Source organism: Panthera tigris, chromosome X, assembly GCF_018350195.1.
Source record: "Panthera tigris isolate Pti1 chromosome X, P.tigris_Pti1_mat1.1, whole genome shotgun sequence".
Classification (NCBI taxonomy): domain Eukaryota; kingdom Metazoa; phylum Chordata; class Mammalia; order Carnivora; family Felidae; genus Panthera; species Panthera tigris.
The window spans coordinates 110,584,711-110,602,563 of record NC_056677.1 but is presented as its reverse complement, the minus strand read 5'-3'; the positions used below and the strand labels follow the sequence as shown (position 1 = coordinate 110,602,563).

At 45.8% G+C, this 17,853-nt stretch overlaps 1 protein-coding gene and 1 long non-coding RNA gene across 2 annotated transcripts in view; one reads left to right on the top strand and one right to left on the bottom strand.

The window, feature by feature from the left end:
- The window catches only part of PLAC1 (placenta enriched 1), a 177,542-nt gene that overhangs the window by 119,415 nt on the left and 40,274 nt on the right, over window positions 1-17,853 (top strand). The window lies entirely within an intron of this gene.
- Window positions 7,743-17,853, bottom strand: part of LOC107180667 — a 30,176-nt gene continuing 20,065 nt past the window's right edge. The window contains exons 2-3 of the long non-coding RNA XR_001511423.2: window positions 9,170-9,292; window positions 7,743-7,957 (exon numbers count right to left, since the gene is read on the bottom strand). This is a non-coding gene — a long non-coding RNA (uncharacterized LOC107180667). The remainder of the gene's footprint in view (window positions 7,958-9,169; window positions 9,293-17,853) is intronic.

Below are 17,853 nucleotides of genomic sequence, written 5' to 3'. Positions count from 1 at the left end.
GTAAACTGATGGAACAGTTTACCGATGGATCCAACTGATAGAACAGGGCAAGTTACGGCGATGGTGTTTCCACAAACTAGAATATGTGGTCCAACAAGTATGGTTCAGGGGCAACAGAGCAGAGTACTTGAAAATAAGGCCATCTAAGGCAATGGCCGTGGCACAAGGCCCTGGGGGAAAGCCTGAGCAATGTCTTCTTCCCATCTTTCCTGTCCTCTCTGTTCCCCCACCCCAAGCCTGGACCACCAGGAGACGATGAATTGAAGCAGTGTTCCTCTAGACTGCCATGGCTACACACACTCTGTGTGCAGCAGATGCTTTCTCCCACCCCCAGCGTAGCTCATGAGGGGCTCCGTGTGAACACTAGGTTGCCTGAAATTGAGGGGAGGCAATCTGGTCAGAACTAAGGAGGGTCTGCTTCTTGCCGTCTATGCTACAGTTAATCCATTGCCATCTGTCTTTATTTTGCTGACTCACTGTTTTCATTTGGGTTGGCAGTTCTTTTGCTGTTGGCTGCAGTCTTTAACTGTTTACAGAGGGCTGAGATGGATGGAGAATTAGGGGCTTTGCATTCATTCCCTGGATGAAATCCTACCCAGGTACTGTGGGCCTCTTGTTGAGGGGCTGGGGCCAAGGCCCCTGGATTTTGATGGATGGTGGAGATTAAGTGTAGGGTAACACATCATTTAGTCTGATTGCAAGGCCAGATTTCTCCCAAGTGCTGCCAAATGAGCTGGGAGGTCATGTGAATTGTCTGCCCAGGCACAAGTGAGCACGGTGCCTTTTAATTAGAACAAGGATGAAGGATATTCAGGACCTTGGTCTGTCAGGGAACTCGGAGGGCCCAAATCCTATACTTCGTTCAAGGTTCTCTTTAGACCTCACCTCATCCATGGAAGCCTTCCCTGAATAAACTTCCATCCAGCCCTTCCTCCAAAGTATACTTTTCCTATGCTTTGAATCGCATCAGCATTTGGTTTCTATTGTATATGACCCTGGCTCACTCTGTCATTTGGGAGGCAACCTTCAGCAGGCTTGAGAGATCCTTTCTTTCTCCCAATGAGATATAAGTTCATCAAGATATGAAACCCTGTAGCCTTTATAGCTCTGAATGGGATGCTGGGTATTACATCTTTGCAGCATACAGTTGAGGTGACCATACAGTTTATTGTCCAAACTGAGACACTTTTGAGAGCGCCATTAATAATAACACTGGAATAGCAAGTATATACTGGGACCATCCTGGGCATACCAGTACATACGATCACCCTACCTAAAGCACTTGTTCCTTTTTGATTTCTTTTGTTCCTACCCTAGCTCCCAGGCAGGACTGGTGGACACTGACACTGAGGAGGCAGATATACCAAAACCCCCTCCACTCCCTCTACCCCAGAAATGATCTAATGCGGACAGAAATTACCTTAAAAGGGTTAAAACTGATACAAGTCCACCATACATCCATGGCATCTTATTATAAGCCATCTGTCAGATAGCCTGGAAGTGTTTCCACTGAATTCCTGTAGATTTCAAAGGCCAACAGTGGCTTCCCCTAAGTCACCTTCTCCTAGGATGTAATGGCCATATTATAAAGTGGAGGGGACTTGCTTGTAAAAATTATCCCCTTGAAAAGTTAACATTACATGGTCAAACTATCCCAAGTAGATGGTTTCTCCAAGCCATCGACCCTGGAAAATATTCTCTACCAACATGACAGGACTAAAATGTAACCTCCAGAAATTGGAGCCCTCATATACTGCTGGTGGGACTGTGAAATGGTACAGCCACTTTGCAAAACAGTCTGAAAGCTCTCAATTAAACACAGTTACCATAGGACTCAACAGTTCTACTCCTAAGTACATACCCAAATGAATCTAATACAAATGTCCAAACAAAAATGTGTACATGAATGTTCAATAGCATTATTCGTAGTAGGTTAGACATGGAAGCCATTCAAATGTCCATCAACTGATGAATGGATTAAACAAAATGTGGTGTATCTATGCAATGAAATGTTATTCAGCCATAAAAGGAATGAAGGACTGATCCGTGCTACAGCATGGATGAACCTTAAAAACATTATGCCAAGTGAAAGAAGCCAGTCACAAAAGACAGCATCATATGATTCCATTTCTATGAAATGTCCAGAATGGATGGATCCATAGAAACAGAAATATTAGTGGTTGTCCAGCACTGTCCAGGGTGAGAGGTTTGGGTGCAGGGGCATGACAGCTAAAGGGTACAGGGTCTCTTTTGGGGGTGATAAGAATGTTCTAAAATTGATTTTGGTGATGGTTGCACAATCGATTAAAACCCACTGAATTATACATTTTGAAGGGACGAATTGTATGGTCTATGAATCCTATCTCAGCAAAGCTGTTAAAGAAGTAGACTCCAGGCCTAAGCAGCACTCACAACCAGCTACCCAGGCCAGACTTGTGTTCCTTTAGTAAGGACATGGGCACTCTCTTTCAGGCCATTCTTCTCAGGCTTCAGAATGACCAAGCACCAACTTGGGCAAATGCCTCTTAAGGGCAGAGCACAAGGGAGAAGACTTGTCAATACTGGCAAGGCTTTGGCATTTGCTTGATTAGCCTTTGTAGAAATACCCACCACGAAGTCATAGGGTCCAATAATATTTGAAAGGAAAAAGCCTTAGGGTGTATTCACTATACTGGTCCCTATGGAGATGCTCAGAAAGAGGAAGTGACTTGCCCAAGTCCCACATTTGGTCAGTGGCAGAGCAGGGACCAAAACCCAGTGCTCTTCTCACTCCAGCACTCTTTCTCCTGCTCTGGCTTCTCCATTGCCTCCACTTTCCCTACCCTACCCACCACAGCCCCTTTGGCCCTTCCAGCTAAAATACGGGAGGAGTCAAGTCTGAGAATCGAAGCTCAAAATCAGGGTGAATTTGCAATTTTGGAAATATGGTACAACTATGGAAATATGGTTGACTAAATAGCAAGTCAGGAAATCAGCATTATAGGTCTCCCAACATCAGGATGTGGACAGAGTACAGGATTTGACCCCTGGTACAACTAAATTTGTGGAATAATCACATGCTTCTCTTTATACTGTATTTGGCAGTATTAGAAGAGAAAAATAATATTCATCTTAGGAAAACCTTGGTAACTGCAAATTTGCTGGCAACCTTATTTCCTCTCGCTTTCTTGGAAGAAACCAAACGAAAAAGCAGCTGTACAAATTAGCCCTGACCAACAGGCTCAGGACCAAAACAAAACAAAACAAAACAAAAAAAAAATAAAGCCAAAAACAAATCAGGCTAAATGTTTAAATCAGAATGGAAAATATATCCAACTATACGCCTACTGGAGCTCTTGAAACTGCTAATCTCCACTTGATTATCGACAACATCCTCTTTCCAAGAGGTCAGGACAAAGCTGGGGACAGTGTGACCCAAACTCATCAGCAGTTTTCCAACCCCCTTCATCTACATTCACAGATTTTTCTGATAGCCCTAACAGAAGTGAAATTATTTATCCTGCTTTGTGAGAGGCAGATGAGTACCGCAGTGAAAAGAAAATGTAGTTAGTAGGTCATCAGTCAACAGATACCATGTATCAGGTACTGTGTTGGCGCTGGAAGAAGACATGAGAGGTGAGGGGGAAGACACGATGCCTGGCCAACCGCGGCCATACACCTCCAAAATAAGACAAATCATGGCCACGGGCAATAGTAAAGTTGAGGAAGTAGGAGAGTTTATATATGTTGAATGAGTCAGGGGACCAAGTCGTTCTGGATTAGAGATTTCTTTAAGGGGGGTCATGGGATATTTGGCTGAAAGAGAAAGTTGGAGTCTGACTGTGACGGCAGTGTAGGGTTTGAGGTGAGTGGCCAGATGAAAACCACATCAGGGGAATCTTCTCTTTACTCTCTCCTCAGTGCTAGGTTAGGTGCTCTCTCCTCTAGGCTCCCATAATCCTCTGGGCCCAGTTGTAGCACTTTGCAGGCTTTCCTATTATTCTCTGCTTCCTGGCCCCTATTCCCCTTGAACTGATTTTCTTGTGGAAAGAGCCTGTGTCTGGTTGATGTGCATATCCCTGCTGCCTAACAAAGGGCTTACCCAATGGCCAGCTCTCAGGAAATGTTTATTGATGGGATGGGATATAAGGTCACATCTCTGAAAGAGCAATCTGGAAGAGTGAGCAGGGAAAGGAGACCAGTTGGAAAGATGGTGCCCTGGTACAGACAGGAGGAAATATGGCCCTAACTAAACAGTAGCCATGGTGACAGAGAAGAAGGGAGGATGTCAGATACACTTTGAAGGCAGAATGGACAGGACTTGGGAACCTTATTTTACACCAACCTGAGGAGATAAAACAAAATGGCTATCAAACTGGAGTAGGTTGCCCACAAGGTAGTGTGGTAGGTCCTGAACACCCTACCAGGATTAGCCAGCCCCTGCTTCCACTTTGTGTGCCATTGGTCACAGACCTAGATGTCTATGGGGACCCTGGCCCTTCTGTTCTTTTCACGTTGCAGAGTCCCCAGGGAGCTCAGGCTGACCAGTAGGATGAGGCTCCAGAGTGATGAACCAGCATTTGGCCGTCTTAATCCTATGGTCTCAGCTCAGCTCCCACCACCTGGAGGTGTCAAACAAAGCATTGCCAAACAAAGACATGAGAGTCTCCTTTTCCTGGCCGTGCCTGTTTCGTTCCACCTCGGTCTTTCTGCAGCTCAGGAAGGGAGGGGTGAGAGCAAACCACGGAACTTTTCAAAATCCCGTTTTCCAAAAGCTAAATCAGATTCATTCTGTGTCTCCTGCACAGACTGCATTAGTCTGGGTAATGTAAACACTGTGAGGCCACAGCTGTCTGCCAGCTGCAATGCTGAAGCCCATTTCGGGGGGCATGAAAAAACCTGTCTGTAACTATCACAGACGAGAAGTGTTAGCTAATGAATGGTCCCTGCTGAGTCCAGAGCCCAGCTGAGTTATTTCAGTCTTGGGCCTTAGCAGAGATTTTTATTGGGTAACAAATCTCAAATGCTTCAGTCACCCTCTAGACCCCAGATTGGAGCCAGTCCCTCAATCCCCCCAAAACTAATTCACTCCAGGGACATTCCTGGTTGCAGCTCAAGAATCTTAGCATTTGGAGTGTTGGGTGATTGCTCAAGGAGGGTATGGCGGGGCCTTAATAATCACATGAGCCCTCTTAGGCTCCCCGGAGTAGTGTGGACAGTGGTGTTTTCCAAGAGTAGGACTGTCAATGGCTTCCACCAGGGCCAATCAGCTTTGAGTGGCCTGACCAAAGAACAGTTGGCTTTGAGTTGAACATCACTGTTTCTGCTAAGCCTCAGCCTAATCCTTTGGTTCTTGCTGGCACCCTTCCTACTGTTCTTACTCCTCCTACATGGGCTTAGGTCAGGGGAAAGGCCACAGGGCCAACATGACACCAGATTGAAGGAGATGAGGGCTAGGGCCCAGCCATTTTGTGGGACATTGGCCTAGAACATGAGCACCTCATAGCTGTCCCCTCTAGCCTGCTTGGGGTAGAAGCAGGTACCCAGTTATCAGCCCCTGTACATGTGCACTGTCCTAGGGCTGTCTGTGAATTAGAGTCACACAAAAGACAATCAAATGCTAAACCCAAGCCAATGAATTTTTTATTGTGGTAAAATACAAATAACACAAACTTATGACCTTAACCATTTTTAATTTTTTTTGAATTTTTTTCTTTTTGAGAAGGAGAGAGAGTGAGCAGGGGAGGAGCAGAGAGAGAGGAGAGAGAGAATCCCAAGCAGGCTCCACAGGGGAGGGACAGAGCACGACACAGGGCTCGAACTCACAAACTGTGAGATCATGACGGAGCCAAGATCAAGAGTCGGACGCTTAACCGACTGAGCCACTGAGATCAAGAGTCAGGTGCTTCACTGACTGAGCCACCCAGGTGCCCCACTGTGACCATTTTAAAGTGTATAGTTCAGTGGCATTTAGTGTATTCACAATGTTGTGCAATTGTCACTTCTGTCTAGTTCTGGAACATTTTCATCACCCCCGAAGGAGACCCCATACCCATTAAGCAGTCATTCCCCATCCCCCTCACCCTCTAGCTCCTGGCAGCCGTTAATCTGCTTTCTGCCTGTATGGATTTAACTATTCTAGATATTTTATTTAAGCGGACACATATAATGTGTGGCCTGTTGTATCAAGCCAGCGTGTTTTTGAGGACCTACAATGTGCTAGTCACTGTAAGAGGCATAAGGATCCAGCCTCAGATGCACACCAGGTATCCACAGCTGCTATGTGTTTTGGAACACTTAGCTCACTCAAGACACGCCGGGTGATTTATTTGCACCATCCTGTTTAAGCCACACAACAACTCTCAGAAGTAGGTGATAGTAATGTCTCCATTAAAAAAAATTTTTTATGTTTTATTTATTTTTGAAAGAGAGAGAGAGAGACAGCATGAGCAGGGGAGGGACAGAGAAAGAGGGAAACACAGAATCCGAAGACAGGCTCCAGGCTCTGAGCTGTCAGCAGAGAGCCTGACGCGGGGCTCGAACCCACCAACCGTGAGATCATGACCTGAGCAGAAGGCAGACGCTTAACCAACGGAGTCACCCAGGTGCCCCAGTAATGTCTCCATTTTAAAAGCGAATAGTCCGAGGCTCAGAAACATTGAGTAACTTAGCCAAGGATGCACTAGTAGTTAAGAGTCCAACTTAAGTCCTTCTGTTATTTAGCCCAACTTAGAGCCAATCTGCTTACTTAGAGCCAACGTACTGCCTTTGTGGTATGTGTTGCCTGCCTTGTCTTGCCTGCCCTTAAATCCCCGCTGTGACAGACCCCATAGGCAGGGGATAATCTCATGAGGCCCTTGTTAAAATATACATTTGCTGCCAGATAGGAAGCCTGGCATGAGCGCCCCTAGTGTTCACATGCACTTGGGCACACCCAGAGTTCTCTTTAGTTCCCAGAGCACTGACTAAAACCCCACCCCTTTCTCTCCCACTCATGAGAGCATATGGGGATGTTAGAGTTATTTATAGAGAAATCCTTGAATCTGCTTGAGTTTATTTTTCTAAGTAAATCACATACAAGTTTGCCATTTGATTATTGGAAATGAATAATAACTGATTGTCAGATACCAAGGTGTCCTGACATCAAAGATGAGAGCCTCTGGTCCAAAGACATCCTCCTTTGTGACCTATCTGGAGGCCCCAGGGAGGTATAACTCAGCTCCGCGGGTTCCAGTTTGCAGGTGAATTCCTGGATCAGTCAGGTTCCCCCTGGGAACTTGCCTGTTTCAAACAAAGGTCTGGAATGGTCTTCATGAGGCAGCCTCAAAGTCTGTGCACCTGATGTCTAGACTTTTGAACAGTGATTCTGGCTGCATTTGACAAGGACCCTCCTGTCCCAAACACGTGTGCAAGCAATAGCCAGAGCCTGACCCAAGTTCTACAGCAAAAGTCGGTGAAAATGAAAAGGAAAATGGGAGTTGTTCCGCTGTTTTATAGACTCCAGGATGTATGTTTAAAAGATCCACAAATGGGAGTGGCACCCCAGAAAGTTCAATGGAACTGAAAGAGACAAATATTGATACTCAACAGTCAGCTTCTACAATAATAATGGCACTGCCTGAATTCAAATAAGCAGAACAGATGTTCCTCATGTGTTATGAGTTGAAAATCATTCCTTCATGTGGGATCAGTTAAAATCAAGCTTGAGACTTAGTGTATGTTTAATATAAAAACTCTCAATAAAGAGACTTTGGAGGCAAAATCCAAGCGAGGGCATGCTACAGTCATCTGTGCAAATAATCAACTATTCAGCATTTGCCTGGAAGACATCCAGGATGTAAACGTGTGATGATGGCAATCACCAGAAATGGAGGTGGTAATGAGAGACATGTTCTTTGCCATCAAGTCTGACCGGAGCTCAGCATGTATGGTTTTTCTCAGCATAAGTGGAGCTTGGAGCTTGGTGGTAAGGTGAGCCCTGGAAAAAAAAAAAAAAAAAAAGGAAATTCTTTTGACATTTAATATACCTCAGAAAAATTTTCGAGAGATAGGCTCTTGGAAAATGCATGCAACTGTCCCACGGAAGAGCTCATTTCAACTTGAATCAGCCCAGCCCAGGCACTGGGGTGGGTGTAATGAGAGAACTTTGCCATAGTCTTTGCCTTCAGGACCCATCCAGACCACGGAAGCACCTACAGCAGGGCTGGAAGACACAGTGGGAACTATAACCCAACACTCTCATTTCACTGATGAGGGGACAGACGCAGGAATCTCTTAGACGTGCCTCGGGTCGCACAGTGAGTCTGTCCCCAGGCAAAGTTGAGACCTGAGTCTTAGCCTTCATGACTCCACTCTGAGAGCCCACTCAATGAAACAGGTAGAAATCCAAATTGAATATAAAAACATCATTTCCCTTTCACAGTAATGGCATAAAATTAGGATATTACAAGAAAAAACAGAGCTGGCCTGCCCTTTCATTCCACAGCACGGGCTAACAGCCCTTTTTGTTTTAAAGAATTAGTGGAGTAAAATAGTCACCCGATCCCAAAGGAAAAAAAAAACAAAACACAAAACAGGCAGCCACAAAGAAAATCTTAATGAGGCCAGGAAAGGGCCGAAGGCATTGGGATGCTGCCCTCCAAGGCAGGCAGGAAAGATTAGAGCCAAATAGTTGGAGAAATGAAGGCATAGGAGGGGTATCATGTGATTGAAGTCCGCAGAGAAACTCTTGAAGGTGATGGATCCAAGGGACTTAGACTCTTCCTCCAGATTTGGGGGTACAAGAGAAAGGGGCAGCTTCTGCAATGCATATCAGGGAAAATACACAAGAGGCGGCCTCACTGTATGCAGCGGGTTCTAGATGTCCAGTAAACATGAACGAAATATGGGAACCTTCTTCTTCCAAAAGGTGTTATGAAGGTACAAAGCCACTCTCAAAGAACTTCAAATAAACCAATTTGTGGTTTCATAACAAAAATGACAATACTAATAGTAGCTGGCCATTTGTTGGGCCAGCATGCTGAGCTCTTTACATGGTTCCCTCGTTCCATCCTCACAACCACCCAGTGTCCATTTTGCAGATGGAGAAACTGAGGCTCAGAGGGGTTAAGTCAAACAGCTAGTCAGGGGTGGTAACCCACCCTCCAGTAAGATCTCCCTTAATCCCCGAACATGGCAACACTCCACCAACCTGCCTCCTATAATTGTGATGCTTGCTTGAGACTCTCCCTCTGGCAGTAAAGAGCGCTGGAAAAAGTGATGCTTTAGAACGTTCGTTCTGGTCGGTGGGAAAGATGACCTGGAAAGAGAGACCCTGGGACCAGGGAATCAGTTAGGAGGCTTGAACCAGTGAGAGGAAATGACAAGTCGGATTTTGTGAGATTGCTTGAAGGAGGAACTGACAGGCTCTGAAGACATATGGGATCCTACCGTTTTAGACTTCGCTTTTTTCATTTAGTACATCATGGAGATCTTTCCGTGACAGCACATACAAATCCATCTTGCCCTTTTTTGTGACGGCTTAGCTAAGATTCCATTCTTTGGGAGCACTGCTATCATAAACACTATTTCGGTGGGCACACTGGATGTACGTGTACCTTTGCATCCTGGTATATATACAGGATCGTCTCCAAGGGGTGGAATTTCCAGGCTGAAAGGAACATATTTTAAATTTGGATAGGCTTTTTGGAGAAGATTTTCATCGTTGAGGTGATTCATATTTTAAAATAGAGATGGGGCAAAACCTTCCTTGGTAGCGTTCAGGAATAACCGGGTTGGTCACCATTCCGAAGTGTAATCAGAAAGCACAGGGCCTTCCATGGCTTTCTAAACCGGACAAACATCAATATTATTGCAACTAATGACAGGAAGAAAGAGAACAGAAGGCATGGTAACCCTTTGGGAACCATTTTCGAATGTTGGCGATCTAGCAACTCATCTGTCTTCATTACTTAATGTTAAAGGAAGGGGACCTGAGCAGCTGGATGGCTGTGACTAGAGCAGACGGCCTTTCCCCAAAAGGGGGACTGGCAAATTGAATGGAAGGCGATTTTCAGACATAATAGCAACTTGACTTTATTTGTAGTTTCGAGGCGATTGGCTATCATTTATAGTCAGGGAATCCAAGTAACCTCTTAAAAATAGCTCCCAAAGGGAAGAGAAGGTAACCGTGAATAGTATTGTTAAGTATAATGGTCTAGCCTCCCCACCCCCAAATGACGTTTCGGTACTCTGCTGGCAGGGTCAGTTCTGGGTGACAAATTTCCAGCAATGTCTCCGACCAAAACACTGCGTAGTCCTGGTGCCCAGATCCTGGGCATCATGAACCAAGTAAGAAGTAAGAAGTGGGCAGGGAAAGGGGTAGCCTTACTCTGAGAGAGAGGGCTAGTTCTCTCTCTCTCAGAGAGACAAGTGGTAACAAATGCAGGCCGTGTTTAGGGAGACACCTATGTATGGGGATAATAAGCCTACTTCTTAAAGTTTTTTCAGACTGGAGGAGAAAACAGAATACCACCCTTTTGTTCATTCACTCAACAAATGTTTCCTGAGCATTTACTGTGGATAAATACATAGATTCAAATGGTAATGGGTGCTTTAAGCACAAAAAAAAACAAAAACAAAAAAACTAGTTCTGTGAGAGAGAAAATATGGGTCGGGCCTGGGCTGCGGAGTCAGGATGGCCTCACCAAGGTGGCCTGACATTTAAAGTGAGTCCTAAGTGAAGAGAGGGGGATCAGTCGCTTAAAAAGTCAAGGGGAGAGGGGCGCCTGGGCGGCTCAGTCGGTTGAGCGACCGACTTCAGTTCAGGTCATGGTCTCACGGTTTGTGAGTTCGAGCCCCGTGTCGGGCTCTGTGCTGACAGCTCAGAGCCCGGAGCCTGCTTCGGATTCTGTGTCTCCCTCTCTCTCTCTGCCCCTCCCCTGCTCATGCTCTGTCTCTCTCTGTCTCAGAAACAAATAAACATTAAAAAAAAAATTTTTTTTTATTTTATTTTTTTTAAATTTTTTTTTCAATGTTTTTAATTTATTTTTGGGACAGAGAGAGACAGAGCATGAACGGGGGAGGGGCAGAGAGAGAGGGAGACACAGAATCAGAAACAGGCTCCAGGCTCCGAGCCATCAGCCCAGAGCCTGACGCGGGGCTCGAACTCACGGACCGCGAGATCGTGACCTGGCTGAAGTCGGACGCTTAACCGACTGCGCCACCCAGGCGCCCCCAAAATTTTTTTTTTTAAGTCAAGGGGACAGCCTTCAAGGCTGAGGGAAATGTGTGTAAAAGAACTTGGGGGAATCAGACTCTTAGGGTTACCGGTCAGGCAGGAGACTACCTGGGAGGTGCTCCCAGGCTTCCCACCGGGCAAACCAGAGTGCTCCAGGCCTTGTGGTTGCTCAGAGGCCCAGAGACCCAGGTGGGTTCCAGAGATCAACCAGAACAAGTTGCCCAATGAGGATCCATGGTAATGGCCTGCGTATAGCTTCAGCCAGTTCAATAAGGTGAGCTTCCAGTGTATTCCCAGACCCCAGGGCCTCAGAGAATCGTGTCCCAGTGATTTCCATTTCTGCTCATTGCTTTCCGTCAGCAGAGAATGGCTGCTTGCTGAAAACCTGGGCCTCACCTTGGTTAGGGTTAACGACTGAGGCAGCTCTGGCCCTCAGGAAAAGAACAAGCAGCAACGGAGAGCGAGAGCAGTAACCGGAGCCAAGGAAGCAGCCCCTGCCAACAACTTCCGTTCCTTCTCTTTCCGTCGGCATGGCTGCCCAAGGAGCCCCCAGTGACTGTTTATGGTGATCTGTTTGTTTCGCAATTGACAAAGAAGGAGGGAGCCCTTTCTGACATTTTTGCCCAGAGGCCCCAGATTTTTCAGTATGAAACTGCCAAATACGCAATTTGGGGTGGATATTTGGCTGAATCACTTTGAAGGGCCTGTCAGTGCCTAAAATGGAAATTGTTAGAAAGCAGAGGCGGTCGGTTGCCAGCAACCATGAAATGGTAATGACCAAATCATTTATTTTTGCAACGAAATGTCATCCCCTCACACTACAAAGGCAGGGTTTTTTCTAGTTTGAGAGTACCGACTACCTCTAAAAAACCTTCCAAAGCGATTCTGTGTGCCACGCACGTGGGCACACGTGCCCTGTCGCCCTCTCAGCCTCCGTCTTCCCGCCTCACCAAGCCTCCTCCATGTTCCCGGAGCCCAGCTGCAACCTGGGATGAATTAAGAGGTTGGCTGATTGTGAAAGGTAACCAGGCTTTAGCCACCCTATAAAACGAGGGGGAGTTCATTTGGCTATTTATAAGATGGTGTGTGGCCGACTTTACCACATGGCAAGGTCAGTAAGCAGTAATAGACTATGCCCAACAACATGATGTAGGTCTTTTTAACAATCTGTTTGAGTCCAGCTCGAGGAGACATGACACTTCATAAGGTTTTACTGTACGTATCTGCTCAAGTAGCAGGCGAATCAGGCAGGAGCTCTAATTCTGTATCTTTTATTTTTAAACTCTGGTACTTTCTTTTTAGCTTAGGAGGAAGAGGCTGGAAAATACATTGTGGGCTCACACTGGGGAATGAAAGGAGATCCTGCTATTTCTTTGAAAACAGCCATTAAGATACTGTTCCCGAGGGCCGGTTCCTGGCGGCCTCAGGTCCTTCTTTCCTTTTTTCCATATTGACTCTTTGTGTTAGGATCAGTGAAAACTTACACTGCCATAAGATTTCTTTTAAAATAATACTTTGCAAGACTTTTGGCCTGAAAACATTTCAATAATGTCTGCACATTCAAAACTGAGAACTAAGACGGTTCCGTTTGGCTTTCACCGTAGTAAAAGCTTTGAGAGTCATATCTTTGGATCCCGGTCATTAGTCCACGAGTTTCGTGACCGGCTTCTTTTTCCACAGAAGTGGTTTTCCCCGAAGTCGTTTGTGATTGTTAGTGTGGGATCCATTTCGTAAGTAGGTCTGGTTTTAAAAATAAGTTTAAAAATAAGACCTTACCATTTAGCCGGGGACCTTGGCCGTCTGAATGGGGCAGTCTCTTGGTATCTCGCTACCTTTGAAGCCCACGCTTGCGGAATCCCTGTTATGCAAGGGGTTATGGCTCTGATGTGTGGGTGAATCCCTCCTTCCAATTCCCTCACAGGGTTGGCTCCAAGGGGAATTATAAATTAGGTCAAGTCTGTAATCTCTGTCCCTTTCCCAAACTTTTAAGAGCCATCTAACCCTCAGTCCACATGCATCTGATCCCATTATCTCAGCTTCAGTCTCCTTATCTGTAACATGAAGGGCTTTCACTATGCAAGCTCTGAGTTCTCCCCCAACTCTGACATGTGACAAATCTAATGGATTTACCAGCGCAGAGGAATATGGCCATTTCCCAACACTTTCTTTCGTTTGGGTAAACCCATTTTCTAGAACGATCTTTCCCTAGGTTGCCCTTGTAAGAGGAAAACATGACTCATTTCCAGTGTCTTAGAGTCCACACTTGGCAGTTCTGCGTGAGGAAACTTTGCTCTCTGTAGAAGGGGCACAGAGCGCCCTGGAAACCAAGCCGGGCACATGTACCTCACAAGGAATGTAGGCACATGAGGCAGGTGGGGTGGGCAGTCCTCACAGGGGCCAGAATCATCCGTAACATCTCATCCCTCCCATGAAGCTGGCCCCACTCAGAAGCGTGATGGTTCAGAGCTGAGCCCTGGGCCAGAAGAGCAGCTCCCCTGCTTACTAGAAGTTTAACCTGGAGCAAGTTAATTAACCTCTCTGTGCCTCAGTTTCCTAATCTGTAAAACACGAATAACAGTTGTACTTTTGTAAGGATTAAATGAGGTCAAATAAGCATGTAAAGTGCCTAGAACAATGCCCAGCACACACAGAACAAGTGTTCGGTAAATGCGAACCATTTTCATCGTTGGGCACACATGTCCAGATGCAGTCCCAGGAGTGGAGAGGGTCACCTTACATGAAGCTGTTCTCTCTCTCAGAGGTGCCCCAGACTCTCTGTGCTTTAGAACAACTTTTGTGAGGTATCTGATCTGAAATAAGTGACGTCCTCCTCTCTGCAGAGCTAAGTGTCCGACGGATAGTCCGTCTATCCCAGCCTTAGTCCGCCTAGGTTCACAAGTCAGTGATAACAACCAGAAGGGTGGCAAACATCTGATGAGAGGAAAACGTGGTCATCTGAACCTAAGCAATTGCCTCCCTTGCCCGCAGAGGATTTATCATAACTCCGACCTGAAGGCTCTCGGAGGTAACAAAGGATCTTTTAGAAAAGTGCGTTCCCTAGGGCTTCTCCATGTCTACAGAGGTCCAGACAAGAGAAAACAGATTGCAGTTAGATCCAGGGAAGACATTTGTAGCACAGATAGATAAAACACTGGGCCAGATTCCCAAAGCAGGTTATATGGTGTCTTCCCTTGGTAATTTCAGAAGAGAACAGCTGGTCATCTGTCCTAGATTGTCTCGGACTGTCAGAGCAAGCAAGAACACTTAGAGGTCATCTTATCCAAGCCTTGGTTTTAAGCCTGAGAATTCTAAGACCCAGAGAACGGAGACAATGACCCTATAGTCACATAGCTAATTATTGGCAGGGCCAGTACTTAGGTCATAGGCCAACAGATCACGCCATTGCACCATACTGGTTTCCAACTGCTGTCCCTTCTAGTTCTGGAATGCTCTGTATTGCCAACATACTAAAAAGTAATTGAGGCCCACCCAGAAGGACTCAAAGGTATCGAGCAGTGCCTAACTTCCAGCTCCTCCAATGTATCCAACCTGATTTTGGAGCTCTGGCTGTCAAAGCATTTCAGCCAAGCCTCCTCGCTCAACTAACTGGTCTTCTAAGCTTACCATTTGAAAGCAGCTGTGGTTAGAGCAGAGCTTGCTGACTCAGCCCATGGAGTAAGGATGACTAAACACAAGAATTTCCTGTTGGGGGGGGGATGGAAAATATCTTTCAAATGCATTTGTTTCAGGGAACCATTCTGATCAGTCAGGACCTGGCCCACCGTGGGCCCATGAGGAAAAGCAGCAGGCTGTCCCCGCTCAGCACCAATGCAGGATTTGCAGATGTTTCCTTTCTTTTTGCTAAACAACCCTGTGGCTGTCTCGGCACCATTTTGGTCTGGCCAGCATTCGCATAGAGCGATATCTGCCAACTGGTACAGCCCAAAGCCAAGGGGAGCGGACGTCTCCCCTGACCGGAGGGGCCTTTCACATTCCCCTGCTCAGAGGCCTTCCCCCCCAGGGGTGAATGGGGGCTGATCTGCTTTATCTCAAGACAGCTTCAACTCTGAGCCCACCTTGAACTCAAAAGAGAGGATCATTTATGCTGACTGATCACAAAACAGTGTGGGCTGGCTTCCATCTCCAGGGTGCACTCTGGGGAGTTTGCAATCTGGAGTAAAGTCATCATTTTCAGGTCTAAATACCACACAGACATTGGACAACTTTAGGAAACGAACATTGACCTTCAGTTGGATTGCTCACCAGCTTAAGGCATTAATTCAGTGAAACTAAAATTTGGATAAATATTTCAAGGCTCTTGGCTGGGAAAGAGTCTGCCTTGCTCAATTAGAAAGTTGGAGACACCTGGTGCATTTGGGGGCGACACATTTTTACAACTTGCAAATTAGAAAGGGGGGCGGGGAAAGAGGGAGAGTGAAGTACTCGGCCATCTTCTCAAAGCAATACATAACTCGAACAGTTCCAACATAGAGGAGTTGAGTCTAAGGCGCTGCCCCATCCTCTCTCTCTCCCCTCCTCATCCCCAGCCGCTCTTTCATAAGGAGGAAACACCACCAACTGCCTTGGAGGTCTCAAAGAGGGTCAAGGATTTATTTTTCATAAGTGAGTAACAATCTCTTATTCCAATGGGGGGAATGTCCTGGGACAGGCAATGTGGAGTAATGGAAAGCAATCTGGTCTTGGGGGAGGGGGAAGGGAGGAGAGAGAGTGCCCCAGTTCCTTGCCACCTAGCAAGGTGAGCTTGGAAGTGTTATCTGACTTTTCTAAGCCTGTTTCAGATCCTGTAAGCATGTAAGGTACATAAAGTACCTGGGAATAATATGGCCTTGATAAGTGTTTTCTGAATTTCTAAATTTCTTGTAGTTATGAATTCTTCTGTTTGTCTAACGCTTTACAGCAAATACACTATTTCTATTTTCACTATCTTATTTGGATCTTACAAGATGCATGTGATGTCAGCAGGGTAAAGACTGTTACCTGTCTGATAGAGGGAAGTGAGGCTCAGAGAGGTCAGGAGGCAGTGTATGAAGGAACAAGGGCTCTAGATCCAGTGTTCCTTCGAACATACCACACAACATCTCATTTTAAGGTGCAAAGGTTTTTAAAGGATAAAGGACGATAGGATCAATGTATCAGATCTATGTCTTGCAACTAAGCACCCTTTGTATGAGGGCTCAAACATTGGAGGAGGGCTCAGAAGAAGCAGTATCAGGCTGTGACTAACAAATAGTATTAAAGATTACAGTAAGACCTTGTCTACTCAAAACACAAGAGGCCAGGGGGAAGTGGCCTTGGAATGACTTGGGTTGGGATTATCTAATATTTTTGTAAAAGAACAATAGGACCTCTGGTTGGCGGGGAATGAACAGTTGCTATTTGGAATAACATGGGCCAGTGTAAAGAGGTTGACTGTAGACTCAGGTGAGTGAGCCAATATATACTTAGTCCACCCCCTTCGAGTACCTGGCTTCTCATGGAGCCATCAGCTGCTTAACAGTAGTGGACTTGTGGCATAAATCTTCTTCAGGTTTCCATAGGTCTTAGAACCCTTGACTCATGGTGCTGATTGGGGCCATTATAGGTCATATAGTCCAATCCCCACCAGTGAAGCCACTCCTGCTGAGTGACTACCCACTCTCTGGTGACAAAAAACTTCTTACCAGCTCTATGTGTCATTTCTAGCTCTGTGCTCTGGCCAGTCCTGATGATGGTCATCTATGCCATCGTCATTTCTTTTCTTCTGTTTTCTTTTCTTTTCTTTCTTTTCTTTTCTTTTCTTTTCTTTTCTTTTCTTTTCTTTTCTTTTCTTTTCTTTTTTTTCCTTCCCTTCCCTTCCCTTCCCTTCCCTTCCCTTCCCTTCCCTTCCCTTCCCTTTCCTTTCCTTGAGAGAGAGTGTGAACTAGGGAGAGGGGCAGAGGGAGATAGAGAGAGAGAATCTTCATCTAATGCTCAGCATGGAGCCTGACATGGGGTTCAATCCCATGACCCTGGGATCATGACCTGAGCCAAAATCCAGAGTCAGACGCTCAACTGACTGAGCTATCCAGGCACCCTGTGCCATTGTCATTTCTGACGACATGGGGCTCTAGGGGAATACAGAGATATTGATGGCAAATGCATCTCATGTAGGCAACTAGGCATAATCCTGAAAGTTATATGAAAACAAAATGTCCATAAAGCAAATCCTGTTTTTTGTGTCTTAGGTTGGCTTGTTATTTAAAGGAATCATTGTTCCCTAACTTATCACTTTTTAAAACGTAGTATTAGATTTGCATAAAGCAGGGATTTTTTAACCTAGGGTCTGTAGTTCTTGGATGAAATACAGGAAGCTCCATGAATTTTTCTGAAACTATGCAAAATTATGTGTTTGCATTTACACATTTCTGTAAGAAGAGAGTCTACAGCTTTCCTCAATTTCTCAAAGGGTCAGCCTCCCAAAAAGTTAAGAACTATTGGTTTACAGGAAGGTAGAACTGTAACTGTGTTCATGAACATCAGCTTGCAACTCTGATTACAGTTTAGTGGGACGGTGGCTTTGTCTTTGTCCATTTCCAGTGTCTGGTTCTCTTCCCTTCTGCTGCCACTGAGGGATGGGTACCCCTGGGGCATGCTGCCAAGCTTTGATCATCCGCCTG